Below are 18,208 nucleotides of genomic sequence, written 5' to 3'. Positions count from 1 at the left end.
GTGTCCCCTGCATTGGCAGGTGGATTCTTAACCACTGCACTACCAGGGAAGTCCCTCTCTAAGTATTTTTCACTCTCTAATATGTTATCGAGTTACTTTGGTTATTGTTTATTGAATTCTGTCCCCCACTGGAGTTTAAGTTCCACAGGCACAGGGATCTTTTTGTCCACTGATCTGTCCCAAGCACCTAGAACAGTGCCTGGCTCGTTAGTGAATGCTCAATAAATTCTTGTTGGCTAAGTGACTAGATTTGGAAGTTGGAATATCCTATTTGTTTATTATCTTTTAGAGTTTGGCTGGCATCTTGGCAAGAGAAGTGGATTCATGCACAAGGTAAAAGTTTAAATTCTAAAGTCTCTTCCAACTTGTGAATTTCTGTGTTTTGTCCTCACTTAGGCTTCCTTCACCATGAACTACATTTCATTTTTGAGGAACCAAAGCAAATTTCCTAAGCTCATTCTTTATTCAGAGCAAAATTACCCTCATGTTTAATACGCTTTGTGTGAATGATTCACTCTTGGGTGTATGTAGGGTGTGTAGGCAAAGAGACTTTATTGTGCTGTCAAGAAGTGCAACCAAGTGTATTTTACAGAAGAATACATGAAAAAAACACAGGCAGAAAACAAATGCATGAACATTCATCAGTTATGGTGAGATGGGTTGTGTTGATTTTCTAGTTGGTTGAGTGTTTTCTCATGAAGCAGTATTGAAGTTTGTCAAATACCTTTTCCGCATTGAGATTGTAGTGTGGTTTTTGTCCTTTATTGTACTGATACAGTGTATCCCATTAACTGATTTTCAGATGTTAAACCAACTTTGCATTCTTGGGATAAATCCCACTTGAACGTAACATATAATCCTTTTCATATATTGGTGGATTCAATCTGCTAGTATTTTGTTTGGAATTTTACATCTATATTTATAAAAATATTGGGGTGTAGCTTTCCCTTTTTGTTGTATTGATTTTTAAAGTACAATGAAGATTAATGAGTCTGTGGGTAGTATTCCAATCATCTAAGAACTTGCATCCTTGAACAATTATTTTTAAGACACATTTCTTCTTTCATTTTTCTGAGTGATTAGGGAAGTTATTCATTATTATTTCTGAGGGGTTATTGAGGAAGTTATCTCATTATTAACCCTAAGGGCAATGATATATTCCGTTCCATAATCACATTTACATGTGCCAAAGGGCATCTAGTAAATTTATTTATAAATTTTATGTACTTGCTATCTAATTTAGTTGATTGTTTAAATTCTTTAACTCTCAGAAATTCCCTGGTGGTCCAGTGGTTAGGACTCAGTGCTTTTACTGCAGTAGCTCGGGTTCAGTCTCTGGTCAGGGAACCAAGATTCCACAAGCCTAAAGGCACAGCCAAAAATTAATAAGTAGATAAATAATAAAAAATAAAAAATAAACTCTGCTTTCTGTGCATTTTGGTTCTAACTCTGACTTTTGTTGATATGTATAACTGAGACTTGACTAATAATTTAGTAACATTTAATGATATATATGTATATTTTTAAATTTTATTTATTTCTTTTTATTAACTGGCTGTGTTGGGTCTTTGTTGCGGTGTGTGGGCTTCTCCTTGCGATGCCTTCTCTTGTTGCGCAGCACGGGCTCTAGGCACACAGGCTTCAGTAGTTGCAGAGCGTGGGCTCATTAGTTGCAGCTTGTGGGCTCTAGAGTGCAGGCTTAGTAGTTGTGGCACATGGGCTTAGTTGCTCTGCAGCACGTGAGATCTTCCCAGACCAGGGTTTGAACCTGTGTCCCTTGCATTGGCAAGCGGATTCTTAACCACTGTGCTACCAGGGAAGCCCACATTTAATGATATATTAAAGACTGAGTATCAGTTACCTCTTGCTGTGTAACAGATGATCCCAAAACTTAGTGACTTATCAACAATTTATTGTTTCTCATGATTCTGTAGGTTGGGTGGGCAGTTCTGCTCATCTCACTTAGATTCGTTCATGTGGCTGCATTCAGTTGGTGGCTTGACTGGGGCCAGAGGATCTGAGACACTTCGCTCCCATTTGTGGGTTCTTGGTATTAGTTGTCAGCTGGGCCCCTCTCTCCATTCAAGCGTCTGGACTGAGCTCATTTACTAGCAGCAGAAGCATCCCAGGAAGGCAGAAGTAGACGCTGCAAGGCCTCTTGAGGCCTACACTGTGCAATTCACACAATGTCAGTTCTACCAAATCCTATTGCAAGTTGCTAAGACCAGCTCAGATTCAAGGAATGGGAAAAAAGATTTCGCCTGTTGAAGAGATGAGCTGTAAAATATTGTGGCTATTTTTAAAAATCTGCTACCATATTTATTTCAAGCAAAGTATTTTAAGTCTCTTCGGTTCTTTAGCTGAGAATTCTCACATCACGTGATCACTTGGTGCAGTCTGTACAATCTAGAAAGTATGAATGATAACATGTTTTAAAATTGTTTCAAAACTCATGTATTTTGGAAGTAGCTAAGATTAAAAACAGGTAACTTCCAGAAAAGGAAAAAAAATGAAGGGGAATAAGACAATGTTTAAAATCAGAAACCACTGGGATAACAGTCTCAAACAGTAATACTAACCAGCCTGATTTTAGTGCACTAAATTTTTACAACACGCTTATCCATTTGGCCTGCAAAAATAGACTGCTCTTCCAAGGAATTTTTGTCTCATGATTGGCCCAAAGTACCACATTCAAGTTTAAAGTTGCATGTTTTGTGTCATATGATTGATGTGAGACATTAGTTTGATAAAATTCAAAGGTAACACAAATGGGATCCTATTCAAGTGAATAAGATAGCCAATGGCATAGTATTTGTGCAGCACCTACCATATGCAATTCTGAGACCTCTTCATGCAGAGAGGAATAAGACCTCTAGTCCTGGGAGGAAAAAGAAAGCACATGATTAACTACTAGATGTGGCAGAACATGATAAACTTCAGATGCTTACTATGAAATATTACTAAAAGTTCAGACTGGCTGAGAATGCCACCACCTGATCAGGATGCATTTGACTTTACTCAAATAGAGATGAGAAGCCCAAGAGTAACTTCAGGAAAAGATTAAATTTCTTGAAGCCATAATATAGGGGGTGCTTGTTAAAATTAATGGCTGTTAGACTCGGTCCTTAGATAATAGGTCAGAGGTATTGGACCGTGTTCCTGGGGAAGACACACAGCTGCTGCCAGAATTAGAGTCAGTTAAGCTTATATTTGAAGATGTTACCTCTGGCATTACCTACTCTACTGGGTCGAATGTGATTCAGAGGCTCAGAAAGTGACCTTAACTGGAAATTAGGTTGTTGCAGCTATATTTAGTTAAGATGAGGTCATACTGGAATAGGGTGAGCCTTTCATATGACTGATGTCCTTATAGAAGGGAAATTTGGACACAAAGGCAAAAATATACAGGAAGAACGCTAGGTGAAGATGGAGGTAGAGATTGGAATGATGCATCTACAAGCCAAGGAATGCCAGCAAATATCAGAAGTGAGGGAAAGGCATGGAACAGATTCCCTCCCCTGAGTGCTCAGAGGGAATTAACCTCTCTGACTTCCTGCTTCCAGAACTGTGAGACAATGACAGTTGGTTAAGCCACTCAGTTCCTAGTGCTTTGTTAAGATGATCCCAGGACATTCATACACCCAGTTAGCTGATTAGCATGCTTCTGGACTTCCAAAAGCAAAACTTAAAATTTTTTATAAGAAAATATAGGGAGGGACTTCCCTGGTGGCGCAGTGGTTAAGAATCCACCTGCCGATGCAGGGAACACAGGTTCAATCCCTTGTCTGGGAAGATTCCACATGCTGTGGAGCAGCTAAGCCTGAGCGCCACAACTACTGAGCTCTAGAGCCCTCGACCCACAACTACTGAGCCCACATGCCACAACTACTGAAGCCTGCTCACCTGAGCCTGTGATCCGCAGCAAGAGAAGCCACCGCAGTGAGAACCCCACACCGCAATGAAGAGTAGCCCCTGTTCGCTGCAACTAGAGAAAGGCCTCATGCAGCAACAAAGACCCAATGCAGCCATAAACAAACAAACAAACAAATAAATAAAATATTTAAAAAAAAGAAAATATAGGGAAATAGTCTGTGACCTATAGTTTTAAAACCATCTGTTCATTGAAAGGCACTGTTTTCAAAAAGTGAAAAAAATAGACTACAGACTGGGAAAAGAGTGCTCTGCAACAAGAGAAGCCACTGCAATGAGACGCCCACGCACCACAGTGAAGAGTAGCCCCCACTCGCTGCAACTAGAGAAAGCCTGTGTGCAGCAACGAAGAGCCAACACAGCCAATAAATAAATGTATATATTTATTTTAAAAAATAAATAAATAAAAGATATCTGTAAATTCTTAGATACTCCTCTCTTCAAAAGATGGAGCCTAATTCCTGTTTCCTTGAGTGGGACTGGACTTGGTGACTTACTGCTAGAGAGTAGGTTTTGCACAGGTGGTGTGACTTCCAACCCTAGATCGTGGAAAACACCTGCATCTCCCTCCTTGCTTACTCTCCCAGATCACTCATCCTGGGGGAAGCCAGCTGCCATGTTGGGAGGACACAAAAGCAGCCCATGGAGAGGCCCACGTGGCAAGTATCTGAGGCCTCTTGGGAAAGGGTCATCTAGCCTAGTGTAACTTATCTTTTTATCACCTGTGCTATAGATTGAATGTTTGTGTCTCCCCAAAATTCATATGTTGAAACTCCAACGTGATGGTTTTAGGAATTAAGGCCTTCGGGTGGTGATTAGGGCATAAGGGTGGAGCCCTAATGAATAAGATTAGGGTCTTTGTAAAAGAGACCCAAAGGACCTCCTTGGCAGTCCAGTGGTTAAGACTCTGAGATTCCATTGCAGGGGGCGTGCGTTTGATCGGTGGTTTGGGAACTAGGATCCCACATGTCACGAGTTGCAGCCAAAAAAATTTAAAAATGAAAATAAATAAAAGAGACCCCAGAGAGCTCCCTTACCCCTTCCACTATGTGAGGACACAGCAAGAAGATGGTCATCTGTGAACCTAGTAGCAGGCCTTCACCAGACTTGGAATCTGCTGTCTCCTTGATCTCAGACTTCCAGCCTCCGAGACTGTGAGGTATGAATTTCTGTTGTTTACAAGCCACCCAGTCTACGGTATTCTGTTGTAGCAGCCTAATCGAACTAAGAAACCCCCTTAAGGAGAAATGTTAAATTATATTAAACTTCCAGTATAATCATATTAGTTATTTAATTTCTCCTTATTTATTTATTTATTTATTTATTTATTTATTTATTTATTTATAGGCTGTGTCGGGTCTTTGTCGCTGTGCACGGGCTTTCTCTAGCTGTGGTGAGCAGGGGATACTCTTCGTTGCAGTGCGTGGTCTTCTTATTTCGATGGCTTCTCTTGTTGCGGAGCACAGGCTCTAGGCATGTGTGCTTCAGTAGTTGTGGCTCACAGACTCTAGAGCGCAGGCTCAGTAGTTGTGGCACACGGGCTTAGTTGTTCCGCGGCATGTGGGATCTTCCCAGCCCAGGGATCAAACTCGTGTCCCCTGCATTGGCAGGTGGATTCTTAACCACTGCGCCACCAGGGAAGTCCCCAGTTGACATCTTGACTGCAACCTCCTGAGAGTCCAAGATGCAGAAGGCGCAGCTAAGCCACTCCTGGATTCCTGCCCCTCAGACATTGTGTGAGATCATGTTTATGGTTTTAAGCCACTAAGTTTTAGACTAATTTGTTACACAACAATAGATAGTTCAGACAAAGGACTATAGTTCAATGTATAATGCATAGAATCTCAATTTGTTTGAGAATCAAAGGATGTCAAGGACCTTCATTTTGGAGAGAGCCACAAAGAGAGGTGATGCATTGCTTTGGGATTAGCACAGACACTGTGCCACTATAAACATAAACAATTAGGCTGAATCACATGAAGCTGCCGTTTTTGTGCACGAAACTACCCGAATGCCAGCAATTTCACATGGTTCAACCCCATAGTTGCCAAGAGTCTGAATGCAGAAAAGCACACTCATCAATTTTGTAGGAAGGCCTATGAACTCTTTGAGCTTCAACCTTTGTTGACTCCAGTAGCCTTGAGCTTTTAATTTACATGGTCTCAGTTCTTTAATCTGTGAAATGGGGATAATAATACTTTACCTCCTGTTCTCACAAGGACATAATATTACAGTGGGTAATTACCCTGTGCTATTCAGATGCAGAGATCTGAAGCAGTGCATTATTGCTTGTCGTTATGCTAGATGTATTTTTAGCTGGGAGACGTGGAAAATGTAAGTGGCTGGCTTTCTTGGGAGGTAGTTGTCTAATGCAGCTTTTTACAGGCATGAGTAGCTGGAAAGCTTTCTGTATCTTTTCTTCCCTTTGAGTAATACTATTTGACTATCTTCTTCATTTGCTCTGTTTTCTGAAGGAGAGATACCATATGTGAATAAATTCACTTAGATAAAATTTGTCTTGTGACTTTGCGCATTTAGCTTTAAAGCCGGCGAGTGTGTGTGTGCGCGCGCGCGCGAGTGTGTATGGGCGTGCTTGTGTGTGTTTTGTTGTTGTTACTGTTTCTCATTTGTTTGTATTTTTACTGCCAAACCAGAAGCACTGTCTACAGATTATATAATGGAAAAAAAATACAAACTAGTTTTCTTTTGCACTTAATCTCCTTGAAACAAACACAGGGAGGAGAATTAACTTTAGCAGCCTGAAGCCTTGCTGCAGAATGACAAAAGGAACATTCGAAACTAAAATTAACTTCCTCACCCAAGGCCCCAGTTTTTGCTTTTATGGTCTTCACATAGTTACAAAGTGAAAAAGCACTGTGGTGCAGCAGGTAGAAAAGTAACTTCAGATGCCAGGAAGATTCATGAGTCTTAGGGCTTGGTGGACAAATGGGAAAATGGAAGATTTGAGATGAGTTCTAACATCGTCTTATGATTTTTTTTTAATTTATTTATTTATTATTTATTTTTATTGGCTGCGCTAGGTCTTTGTTGCTGCATGCGGGCTTTCTCTAGTTGTGGTGAGCAGGGGCTACTCTTTGTTGCGGTAAGTGGGCTTCTCATTGCGGTGGCTTCTCTTCTTGCAGAGCACAGGTTCTAGGCGCACAGGCTTCAGTAGTTGTGGTTTGAGGGCTCAGTAGTTTTGGCTCGCAGGCTCTTAAAGTGTAGGCTCAGTAGTTGTGGCGCACGGGCTTAGTTTCTTTGTGGCATGTGGGATCATCCTGGACCAGGGCTTGAACCTGTGTTCCCTTCAGGGGACAGGTGAATTCTTAACCACTGCACCACCAGTGAAGTCCCGTGCCTTATGATTTTTTGATAGAGTAATGATAACTTAAGAAATGAAAAAAAGGTTTTATTAAGCTCATTGAATTATGGAATCTTTTCTTGAGAATAACAACATGAGAATCACTACCATGCAATTATCATCCTTAACATTTTGGGAATGTTGACAAAATATTGTCAAAATACTCACCATTTTGACTGGTGAGATGTTTATTCAAATACAGCAGTTGCTCTTATGATGGCTTTGAACTTGAACACTTAAGTCTTAGAAGGGGAAGTGGACATTTATCACTTCTTGATGCCTAGAATCCAAATGACATTCCAATTTGGTGAAATTTGGGGTAGATTCTGAGCCCCTTTTCCTGATACAGGACCAAAGAGGCAGTGCTGGTCCCTCTCCTCCATCCCTGACATCTGCAGCCCAGCCCTGGGACAGAGGCCGGGCCAATCGGATGACCCTATTGGGACGTAAAACCCTGAGGAAGAAACCCAAAGGCCCAAACGTGGCTAAAAAGCTTCCTTGCAGGGGAATTCCCTGGCAGTTTAGCAGTTAGAGCTCCGCGATTCCATTGCAAGGGTACAGGTTGGATCCCTGGTCAGAGAACTAAGATCCTACAAAAATAAGTAAATACAAAATAAATAAAAATAAATAAAACATAAAAATATAAATATAAATAAATAAAAAAGATCCCTGTGGAAGCAGCAAGGCTGAAAGTCCAAGAGTGGGTGGGAGTATCCAGCGGTTTAAGGGCAGCCCCACAATTCATCCCTATATTTTGCAGGCCCAGTGCCTCCTACCTGTGCTTTTCCAGGATCCTCCCCCTTATGAGTATCCCCACTGAAGTTCCGTGCAGCTTCCTTTTCTCTACTAAAGGCAGGTATTCTTCTATCAGCCTCTCATCCTCCAAAAACTTGCTGTTAGAAAAGGAAAAAAAAACAAAAACACTGTTGGCACCTCTTCCCTTCTCTTTATCCCTGTGGGTTTTCATCCTTTTATCATCATTTTGATAAGACTGTGGAAGGGAGTAGACATACTGGAAATTGAATGAATAATATAATGGATACCCATAAACTGTCTCTTAGATTCAGCAATTATTATTATTTTATTTATTTATTTTTTTGGTGCTGTGAGCAGGATTCGAGTCAGCAATTATGAATATTGTACGACAGTTTTTTTTTAATTAATTGTTTTTATGGAGACAGAGTTGATATATAACATATCAGTTTCAGGTGTTCAACATAATGATTCAAATTTTTAAAGGTTATACTCCATTTATAGTTATTATAAAATATTGGCTATAATCTCTGTGCTGTACAGTATATCCTTGTAGCTTATTTATTTTATACATAATAGTTTGTACCTCTTAGTTCCCTACCCGTGTCCCCTGCATTGGCAGACAGATTCTTAACCACTGTGCCACCAGGGAAGCCCCTGTCTGCCTTTTTAATTTCTGTTATCTTTGTGGCTGTGAAGTGGTATCTCATCGTGATTTTGATTGGCATTTCCCTGATGATTAATGATGTTGAGCATCCTTCCATGTGCTTGTTGTCCATTTGTGTATTTTTGGACAAATGTCTATTCAAATCCTCTACCCATTTTTTAATTGAGTTACATATCTTTTAATTTTGCAGTGTAGTGTTCCTTATATATTCTCAGTACAAATTCCTTAACAAATATATGATTTGCAAATATTTTCTCCCATTATCCTCACATTCTTGAATGACATGGGGAATATAATCCATATTTCATAATAACTGTAAATGGTTATTTACAGTTATTACAAAATATACAGTTAGTTACAGTAACCTTTAAAACTATAAAAATTAAAAATTATTTTAAAAATGTATAATTTATATACTTGGCATCACTGCTCAACTTGAGATCTACCTAGGTATGCAGAAAGTTAAATAAAAATATGACAAACTATCTTATCTGGCAAAGTCCAGAACAATGAGATGATTTATATGTGAAAATACTACTTGTGCTTGTATTCATATATGGATATATACATTACAGAGCATGCAAGTGTCATCTGAAGACTCTCCACTAAGGAAAAACTCCTATAAGTAACTTTTGGTTTCCTCTGAACCCATGTCTACATTGGAGCAGGACTCAGGACTACATGGCTTTCCCCTGAAAGCAAAATCAGATTCATAAAGACAAACATTTTCTTAAAAAATTGGAGTAAGACACAGTTACACACAACATAGAGTAAGACAATAAAAATCCTTGGTAGCCATTTCTGTTTTCTTCACAAAGTTCCTTTTCAGCAAGTCTGTTAGCCCTCAAATATTTATTTTATCATTCTAAGCAGCTCTATTTTTGTTCTTACCAAATATTTGCCCCAGATTAACAGTTCTGTTTCTAGGAGAGGAATTCTGTTCTTTCAAGCTTTCTGCTCTGTCACTTTGACCTGTTGGCTTTTGTCTCCGTGTTCACTACCTCGGGATGACAACATAGCTGCTTTGGCTCCAGATAGCACATCTCTGTCTGTCTCCATTTATCAGAGAAGCAAAAGCTTTCCCGGAAGCACCTCTAGCCGAATGCGCTAGGAGAAGCCTGAGTAAGTGAGCATACATTGTTGGGCTCATTGCCATGTCAAATATAACTGGGGTTTGTTAAGTCAAAGGAAGGGACAGGATCTCGGGTTGGTAATCAGCGATGTCAGCCACAGCTGAGTTCTTTGAGGGCAGCGATCCTGGTTCTGTGTCCATGTGTTTGCTTGGAGTCTGTTCCCAACATATGCTTTCTTGGCTCAGTTGGGACTTAGCACTCCTCCTGCTGACTCAGCCTTCCCTCCTCTTGCTGGCACAGTGGGCACCTCTGATTCTGTGCCATGATGCTGCCACAGGGGGTCCCAGAGCAAGCACGCAGAACTCTCAACCAGCCATTCACGTCTAAGGGAGACCCAGAAGCTCAAACCAGATCTTCCCTATGCCTGACCTTCTTCTTGACCATCTTCTTTATTCTTTTATTTAACTAATTTATTTATTTATGTATTTATTGGCTGCATTGGGTCTTCGTTGCTGCACACGGGCTTTCTCTAGTTGTGGAGAGCAAGGGCTACTCTTCATTGTGGTGCACCGACTCCTCATTGCAGAGGCTTCTCTTGTTGCGGAGCCCAGGCTCTAGGCGAGCGGGCTTCAGTAGTTGCAGCACACGGGCTCAGTAATTGTGGCTCACGGGCTCTAGAGCCCAGGCTCAATAGTTGTGGCACACGGGCTCAGTTGCTCCACGGCATGTGGGATCTTCCTGGAGCAGGGATTGAACCTGTGTCCCCTGCACTGGCAGACAGATTCTTAACCACTGTCCCACCAGGGAAGTCCTTGACCATCTTCTTAACAACAATGGCATAGAGCTACCACCCTGCCTAAGGGTTTTCTTCCAGACTCTCAAATGTAGAGTAGGGACAAAGAGTCTTGTTCTGGGGGCCACCCCCGTTCCCTGCTCCAGATCTCAACCTGTGGATCCTCACCTGCTCTCTTGATCTTTCCCATCAACTCCAAGGCCTGGAAGTACAGCATTCTCTCTTATTTCTTCAATGCCATATTCTCTTTGTTCCCATATCCAGCCTCCTAAGACTCTGTGGTCTTCCAGGCCCTTGGTAGGACAAATGGGAGCTAAAGGAATTTTTAATAATCCTTTCTTGCTTGACAAAGCTGGAACACCAAGCCATTTTTTTTTCCCTATGAAATTCTGTTTTGGGTTGCACAACATTGTGAATGCAACTAATTCCACTGCTGTGCACTTAAAAATGGTTAGAGTGGTGCATTTTATGTTTCGTATTTTTCACTACAATTAAAAGTTAGCAATGTAACATACCAAAATTGATTTGTACACTTTAGTGGGTGAATTATAGGGTATGTGAATGACATCTCAACAAAGCTGTTACAAACATCCTGTTTGAATGTCAGAATCTGAATATTAATTCCTTCTTTTTCTTTTCTCTTCTTGGGTAACAACCCTACTTCACTTTTTCTCCCACCTTGCAGTCATGGCAAGTGGATGCCTTGCGTTGGTTTAGGGTCAAGTTCAGGTATGAGGAACACAACAAGAAACGTGCATTAATATTTTGTTTAAAATAAATACTTCCATTAAACAGGTATGTCTATATCTCTCCCTTGCTTATTTAGGAAAAAAATAGCATATTATGCACATTGTTTTGTACCTTCCTTTTTTTATAATGATACAATATTAATTTATATTAATATATTTTCCCCGGGAAATCCTGATATGTCTCATTGACAACCCAGTATATCCATTAAACCCAAGTGTATCCAATTGACCTCTTCACATGTAATAAATGTATACTCAGAAAGACATACACGCATCCTCACACAGTGAGGCATCAATTAATTTAGTATTAATGAGTACTAGTTAAATAAACTGATTAATCTAGTATTAATTTTTTATTTGAAATCAGTTAAAAACTATCTATTATTTCCATGATGTAAGATTGAGGATAGTATTAAATCTGCCTATTTAGTTTGAGCCTTTCCTTCTAGAAGGTGTCTAAGAGAGATTTAGTCATTTTATTTGAATACAAGCCCTGGCAGAAGCTGACAATTCCCTGTACACATTTCCTTAATTTAGAGTTTAAATGTAATTTTGGTCTCTTTTGTACAGTTATACTTTTTAGATCTAATATGGTTGTGATTGAACACTACAGAAGAGCTCAGTCAGTCAAATAATAGACAGAGTTGGGAAGGACGTTAGTCCAAACAGCCTCCCAATTAAAAAAATCTCTTTTCCAAAATCTCCCACCTACCTGGTTATCATCCATTCTCTACTTGCCTTTTTTTTTTGTTTGAGTATTTATTACTTTCATTTATTTATGTATTTTTATTGAGATAATAGTCACATAATATAAAATCAATCATTTTAAAGTATACAATTCAGTAGCATTTCGTGTGCCACAAATGCTTCTATCTAGTTCCAAACATTTTTTTTCATCCCCAAAGGAGACCTGTACGCATTAAACAGTTGATTGCAACTTCCCTTTCCCCCTCATCACTGGCAACGACTATCTGTATTCTGTCTCTATGGCTTTCGATAGTTTGGGCTATCTCATATAAATATCCTTTCTGGATACTTCATATAAATATAAATGGAATCAGACAATATTTGACCTCTGGTGTCTGGCTTCTTTCATTCAACATAATGTTTTCAGTGTTCACCCAGGTTGTAGCATGTATCAGTACTTCACTTTTTTCTTTTGACTGAGTAATGGTGCATTGTACGTATGTACCATAATTTGTTTATCCATTCATCTATTGATGGACATCTGGCTTGTTTCCACCTTTTGGCTATTGAGAATAGTGCTGCTGTGAACATGTGTATACGTGTATTTGTTTGAGTCTGCTGGATTTTTTGCTGAAGATAGAATCCACTTTTTATGCACTCAAATATTTGTTGAATTAGAATTGCTGGATCAACCATTGATTTCACAAATGTTTTGCTTCACTGGATACAAGTCACAGAATCTTAAAAATGTTTGTGGTAGGAACGTTATAAGTCATCTTGTTCAACCCCCTCATCATGAAAGTACACGCACTCAAAGCAGTAGTCTATTTAGAAGGCCTTAAATACAGCTTACATCACGGTGTGTGGTGCCCTACTGATATTGTTCTTTGTTAACTGAACGTGTACAATACGGCTTTTGTTGTCACAAGATGGTTCTCCTTGAGAAGTGATCTATGCATTTAAATTTAGTAGCCTGTCATTCTTTCATTGTTTTGCTTCTTAAAAAATTCCATGAAACCACCACCGTCAGCATTGTTTGTATAAAATAGATATGGCAGACAGTCTTAACTGGTTTCAGTGATAAACCTAACGTTTGGTCCAAAATAGTCTGAATGCTTCATCATGTGTTGTGGGATTTATTTTTTGGTTTCCTTTCTTTGCAGTTTAAGACACTGTCTTGCTCTGGATTTGTCACTCTTTGATTAAATGAACCAGCACTAGCTCCTTACTTTTGCAAGGAAATGTTAATATTTCCTTAAACACCAAAGTTAAACATTTTTCTTGTATCTGACTTTATAAGTCTCTCAATTTTTAGCAGAGCTGAATGAAATTGACAAGGAGTATGGTCTGGTGCATTCTATCTACCTTGGGCATAAAACCAGTGGAATTCACAGAACAGTGATTATACCACCTTGATTTAGTAAACCATGTAGCAGTAGAAGTCAAGGTTGGAGGATAGGGACTTGATCTTCACTGCTGAGCTCCTTCAATACCTGGAACAGTGCCTGGGACACAGCAGGGGGCCAGTAAATATTTGATGGATGAGTGAATGAAATTAATTTGACTCTGGTTTCTGAAACAATGCTAATAAAAGTAGATGTAATTAAAAAAATAGCATACTGAAAATGAATTCCTATGTCTTTATAAAAATTATTTTAGTTATGGACTATCTCTTAGGGGTTACATTAAAATTTTTATTGAGGTATAATTGACATATAACATTATATTAGTTTCAAGTATAAAACATGATTCAATGTTTGTATAGATTGTGAAATGATCACCACAATAAGGCTAGTTAACATTTGTTACCAGACACAGTTGCAAAAAAAATTTTTTTTTGTGATGATTTTAAGATTTGCTCTTTTAGCAACTTTCAAATATGCAATATAATATTACTAACTGTAGTCACCATATTGTATGTTACATCCTCATGACATTTATTTTATAACTGAAGGATTTACATTTTTAATTGTTATCTATTACGGTTCAGGGGCTTAAAAAAAGAAAAAGAAAAAAGAAATAAAAAAAATTTACCTTTAATTTAGAGTGTGCTTGTCTTGACAGCTTTTGTTTCATTTCATATTTTAAAAGCTCTATAAATCCCTCACATCTTTTTTAGAAATTTACAAAGTACTCTCCAACCATTATTTTATACTGAGTATTATTTTTGAATGGCAGTAAGAACTATTTGTGCCTTAGTGAAAGATTTAAAATATTTTTTAACAGTAGTGAATTAACTTAAAACCATTATTTATAGTACTTTTCTCTGGATGTGTGGGATTATAACTGTGCTGTTTTCTTCATTTTACTTGTTTTAATTTTATGTAGTGAACAACTATTGTTCTTTAAAAAAAAAGACAAAATTCTGGAAAAAAGTCCCTAGTTACTTAGAACTTGAAGTCTTATACTACATCCTTTTAAAAACGAATCTACTATGAAGCAAGCATATTCTGGGGATGCAGCTAGAGCAATGAATGAGCCAACAATTCTTGCTCTCTTGAAATTTACAGGCAAGTAGGTGTGGAGTAAGGTAATAAACAAAATAATAAACCTGCTGTATAGCCAGAAGCTGTCAGAGAAAGAATGAAGCTAAAGAGCTGTGTAGAAACAAACTATGAACACCCATCACTTTGCAGAGAATATTCTCCGTTCATTTATTTGAGGAAGTTAAATCCTTAAATTCCTTTGTTTGAGGACCTTAAATACCTTAAAAAAAAAAAAAAAGAAAAAGAAATCAAAGCAATGCATGCACATTTTAAAAAAATAAAGTATATCAGGGTGTATAAATAAAAGCAACATTGTTCTGCCAATCTCCCCAACACTGTTCCCCAGATACCACTAATTTTTTGCTTTCAGTTCTTCAGGTGGTAACTTCCATATCTCTAAAAGTATATTGATATTGTTATTTATTTATCATCTATAGACATTCTCTATTGACTTTGTGTTAAGACTAAAGCACCACTACCTCTTCCCCTCCACGCAGGTCTACCACTATTCGTAGTTATTCTTATTAGTTACATTAATGATATGAGTAAACCTTTTTTTTTTTTTCCTAGCCAACAACAACAACAACAAAACGTATTTAATGACTTCCCCACTTTGTAAAATGAAGGTTTGGGAGCTCCTACCTGCCTTTCAATTTCTACCACTTCCCTCCATCTCCAAAGCTTTATCAATGGAGCTGTTCTAATACTTTTACAGCAAACATACATTTAAAAAAGCTCAGTGGCTCAGCTCTAAAAATGGAATGTGAATGCTTATTTTGAAATAGGACTGAACAACTTCTTTAGTCCTAACACCAGCCACACTGTGGGACTGAACACAGTCAATGCCCTGGTTGTAGGGCAGGGACTAGGCCTTTGTCACAAAATTTAAGCGGGCACTAAAAAAACAGTAGTCAAGAAAAATACTATTTTAAAGTAATACTCTAAAAATAAAAATTAATGCAAAAAAAAGTCCATAATGAACAAAATATAAGCACTTAGAAATAAAGACAGCCTGAGCAGAATGAGTAGAGGAGAAAAGAGAAAATCAGAAGTTTGTATATTTGCACCCCACGAATAACAGTGGTCTTTGCCTCTTTCTAGGACATCCATGATAACACAGGTGGTGTATTAGAGCTGAAAAGTGTTCAGATGAGAGGTTGAGGTGTGCCTTTCAAATTAGGAATATCCATACTGGATATCGGGGTGTCATCACACTTTGACCTTGCAACTTGCAAACTAAAGCGATGTTGAATTAGGAAAGAGAATTTTTGCGACTTAAAAGGTGACTCAAGGGGAGGGGCCCGCAGATAAATTTACTTATTTGTTCAGAACTCCGTGCATTTTCAGTGCAGTTTCCTTCCCCTGCTCTGTGCACGTTTGTTGGTCCAGGCAGTACGGTGCTTTGAATAAAGGTCAGCAAAGGGGTCACCTTCCCGATTATTCCCTTCTACCGGAGAGGAGGAGGAAGCCCCGGGCCCCCTATGCACCAGCGAGTCGCTGAAAAATCCTGGGCTTCCCTGACAGCTGCAAATTCCTCCCAGGAGCTGCCAAGCGTCTGGGGTTGCCATGGTCCATGGGAGTGAAATGCTGGCCGCCCTCCGCTGCACCAGCCCGGAGTAGGCTGTTGCTGCCTCCCCTCCAGGCCCTTTCACAAGCTTTTAAAGGAGACCCCTGGGGGGAGGTGGGAGGACGGGACACTAAGCAGGGCTTCCGTCCAAGTGGCTGGGGCGAATAAAAGAGGCTTTTCTCAAACTAATGGAGCAAGTGCTGGGCTTGTTTCGCAGGATTTTAAACCGTCGGTCTTTCCCTGGAGGGAAAGGGGAGAGCAGAGATGGTTCTTCCCAAGCTTCACTTGCTGGAGGCAGCGCCTTTCAGTTTTCCCCAGGGATTCCTCATTCTGGAGGGCGAGGAGGGCAGAGAGGATGCTCCCTAAACTTAACCAGCTGTGGGCAGCTCCTCCTAGCTTGTTTCAAAGGGTTTCTCACCGCGGGGGTCTGGCCAAAAAAAAAAAAAAAAAAAAATCAGCTGTAAACTAACAGGCTGGGCGGTCAAGACTGAATGGAGCTAGCGGGTGTGACTTGCAAATTCTGGGAACACTTTCAGAAAATGGGGAACTAACCGAGATGATGAGAAGCCCCTCGGTCCAGGCCTCTCGGGTTACCCTCGCACCTTCCTCCCCATCCCGGTCCTCGTGAGGATCTGAGGGCGGGACGGCGGGCGCGCCAGGGGTCTGGGGTTCGCCTCCCCGGAGCCGCGACGGGTGCAGACAAAGAGGCGGCGGCGGGGGGCCGCGGCCCGACGCGGGCCGCGGGGTGCCGGCCGCGAGGTGCGGGGCGCGGGGCGGGCCGGGGTGGGCGCGGCGGCGGAGCGCGCGGGGAGGAGCCGCCGCGGCGTCTTCTCCGAGCGGCGCGCGCCCGCCCGGCCCCGCGGCAGCGCGTCACGCTCTCCCCCGCCCCGAGCCGACGAGCCGGGAGGCGGCGGCCGCGCGGCTGCTGCTGCTGCAGTGGGGCAGGTGGCGGCGACTGGCGGCGACCGAGGCGGCGGCGAGCGGTGAGCGGGGCGCGGTGCGGGCCCTCTCCCCTTCCCCGTCCCCTCCTCACCTATCCCCTCCCTCGCCGCCCGGCCCGCTCCCGACCGCCCGGCTTGGGGCCGGGGGCCGGGCCCGGCGTCCGAGCAGGGGGCGACCGAGTCCGGCGCAGCGGGCCGCCCCCGAGGGGCCGCGGGGAGCCCCGGGGAGGTGGCCCTGGAGGCCGGGGGTCCCTGGGGGGCTCCCCCCGGAGCCGGAAAAGTGGCCGGCCCTGTCAGCGCCGAGCCCGGCCTTCCCTTCCTCCGCCCGCCTCAAGATGGAGCTTGGACTCCTTGCCCCTGCGCCGCCCCAGGCGCCGCTCCCTCCCCGGCGCCCCTCTCTGCTCCCCTCGGCCCTGGGGGGGTGGGGGGTGGGGGGCGGACCCCCGGGGGGCCGAGGTCCGGCGGGACCTGTTGCCCCGGCGGCCACCTGAGCTTTCGTCGGGCCCTTGGCAAGCCTCGGTGCCCGCGGGCCGGAATGGAGGGCACCCTGGCCGTGGCCTCCGAGGCGGGCGCCGGCCGGCGGGCTGGCCTGGCCGGCCGTGGCTTTTGTCCCCCACTCCCCACCCCTCCCCACCCCCCGAGCGAGACGGTGGTTCTTGGAGAAGGTGGATGACAAGAGGTGACAGGGATTTCTGAAACAACACCGCTGCCCCGTAACCCGAACCTTCTGCCTCGGCAGGGGATTGGCTCGGAAGACAGATGACACTTGTTCAGAGGTTATTTTAAAAGCAGAGCCTTCGGATTCCCCTCCTCTGGAGGTCTAAGTGCTTCCGACGTCGGATTTTGTTCTGGGGAGAAACCCTGAACTCGGCTGTTTCTCCACTTTCATGTGGCTTTTGCATCTGGCTGGAACCGAGCACCACCGCCTCCTCCCTTCCCAGCCCCACCTCTTTGGTAGGAAGAAATTACACGTTAAGTCTGTAATCTTTAGTTACCTGTTTTTAGCAAAACCTGGGCGCCAATCACCGTATTTAAAAAGAAGGGTGGAGAAAATGCTGCTTTTGTTGGTGGTGGAGGGGGTGGATTCAGCAGCCTTGCCTTCTTCCTGTTTTGGGTTAGGACAGCGCCTGGCCAGTAAGAGCTCAGTGTTACTGTTACTGCTGCTGCCCTTATGGGTGTGTTTATGGTTGGTTGGTGTTAC

The 18,208-nt window shown here is 42.1% G+C and overlaps 1 protein-coding gene and 1 long non-coding RNA gene across 6 annotated transcripts in view; one reads left to right on the top strand and one right to left on the bottom strand.

Annotated features, from left to right (window-relative positions):
• Positions 1–18,208, top strand: part of CLIP1 (CAP-Gly domain containing linker protein 1) — a 146,874-nt gene that overhangs the window by 5,580 nt on the left and 123,086 nt on the right. For 3 of the 4 annotated variants that reach the window (XM_057746378.1, XM_057746377.1, XM_057746379.1), the window contains exon 2: positions 290–333. The gene's annotated coding sequence lies outside the window, so the exon portion shown is untranslated. Of the gene's footprint in view, positions 1–289; positions 334–16,922; positions 17,050–18,208 lie in introns of those variants that run through there. The other variant, XM_057746380.1, reaches the window with a different exon arrangement.
• On the bottom strand, positions 2,182–18,108 carry LOC130859084 (uncharacterized). 2 transcript variants are annotated; one of them, XR_009055166.1, is made up of 5 exons: positions 18,003–18,108; positions 8,068–8,184; positions 7,460–7,571; positions 2,828–2,878; positions 2,182–2,406 (listed from the first exon to the last, which is right to left on the bottom strand). It is a non-coding gene; the product is annotated as an uncharacterized LOC130859084 (long non-coding RNA). The 2 variants fall into 2 exon arrangements; XR_009055165.1 differs by lacking the exon at positions 18,003–18,108 and adding an exon at positions 16,619–16,832.

This window comes from Hippopotamus amphibius, chromosome 8, assembly GCF_030028045.1.
Source record: "Hippopotamus amphibius kiboko isolate mHipAmp2 chromosome 8, mHipAmp2.hap2, whole genome shotgun sequence".
NCBI lineage: Eukaryota > Metazoa > Chordata > Mammalia > Artiodactyla > Hippopotamidae > Hippopotamus > Hippopotamus amphibius.
The sequence above is the reverse complement of the archived record's forward strand: the minus strand, read 5'-3'. Positions and strand labels throughout refer to the sequence as shown.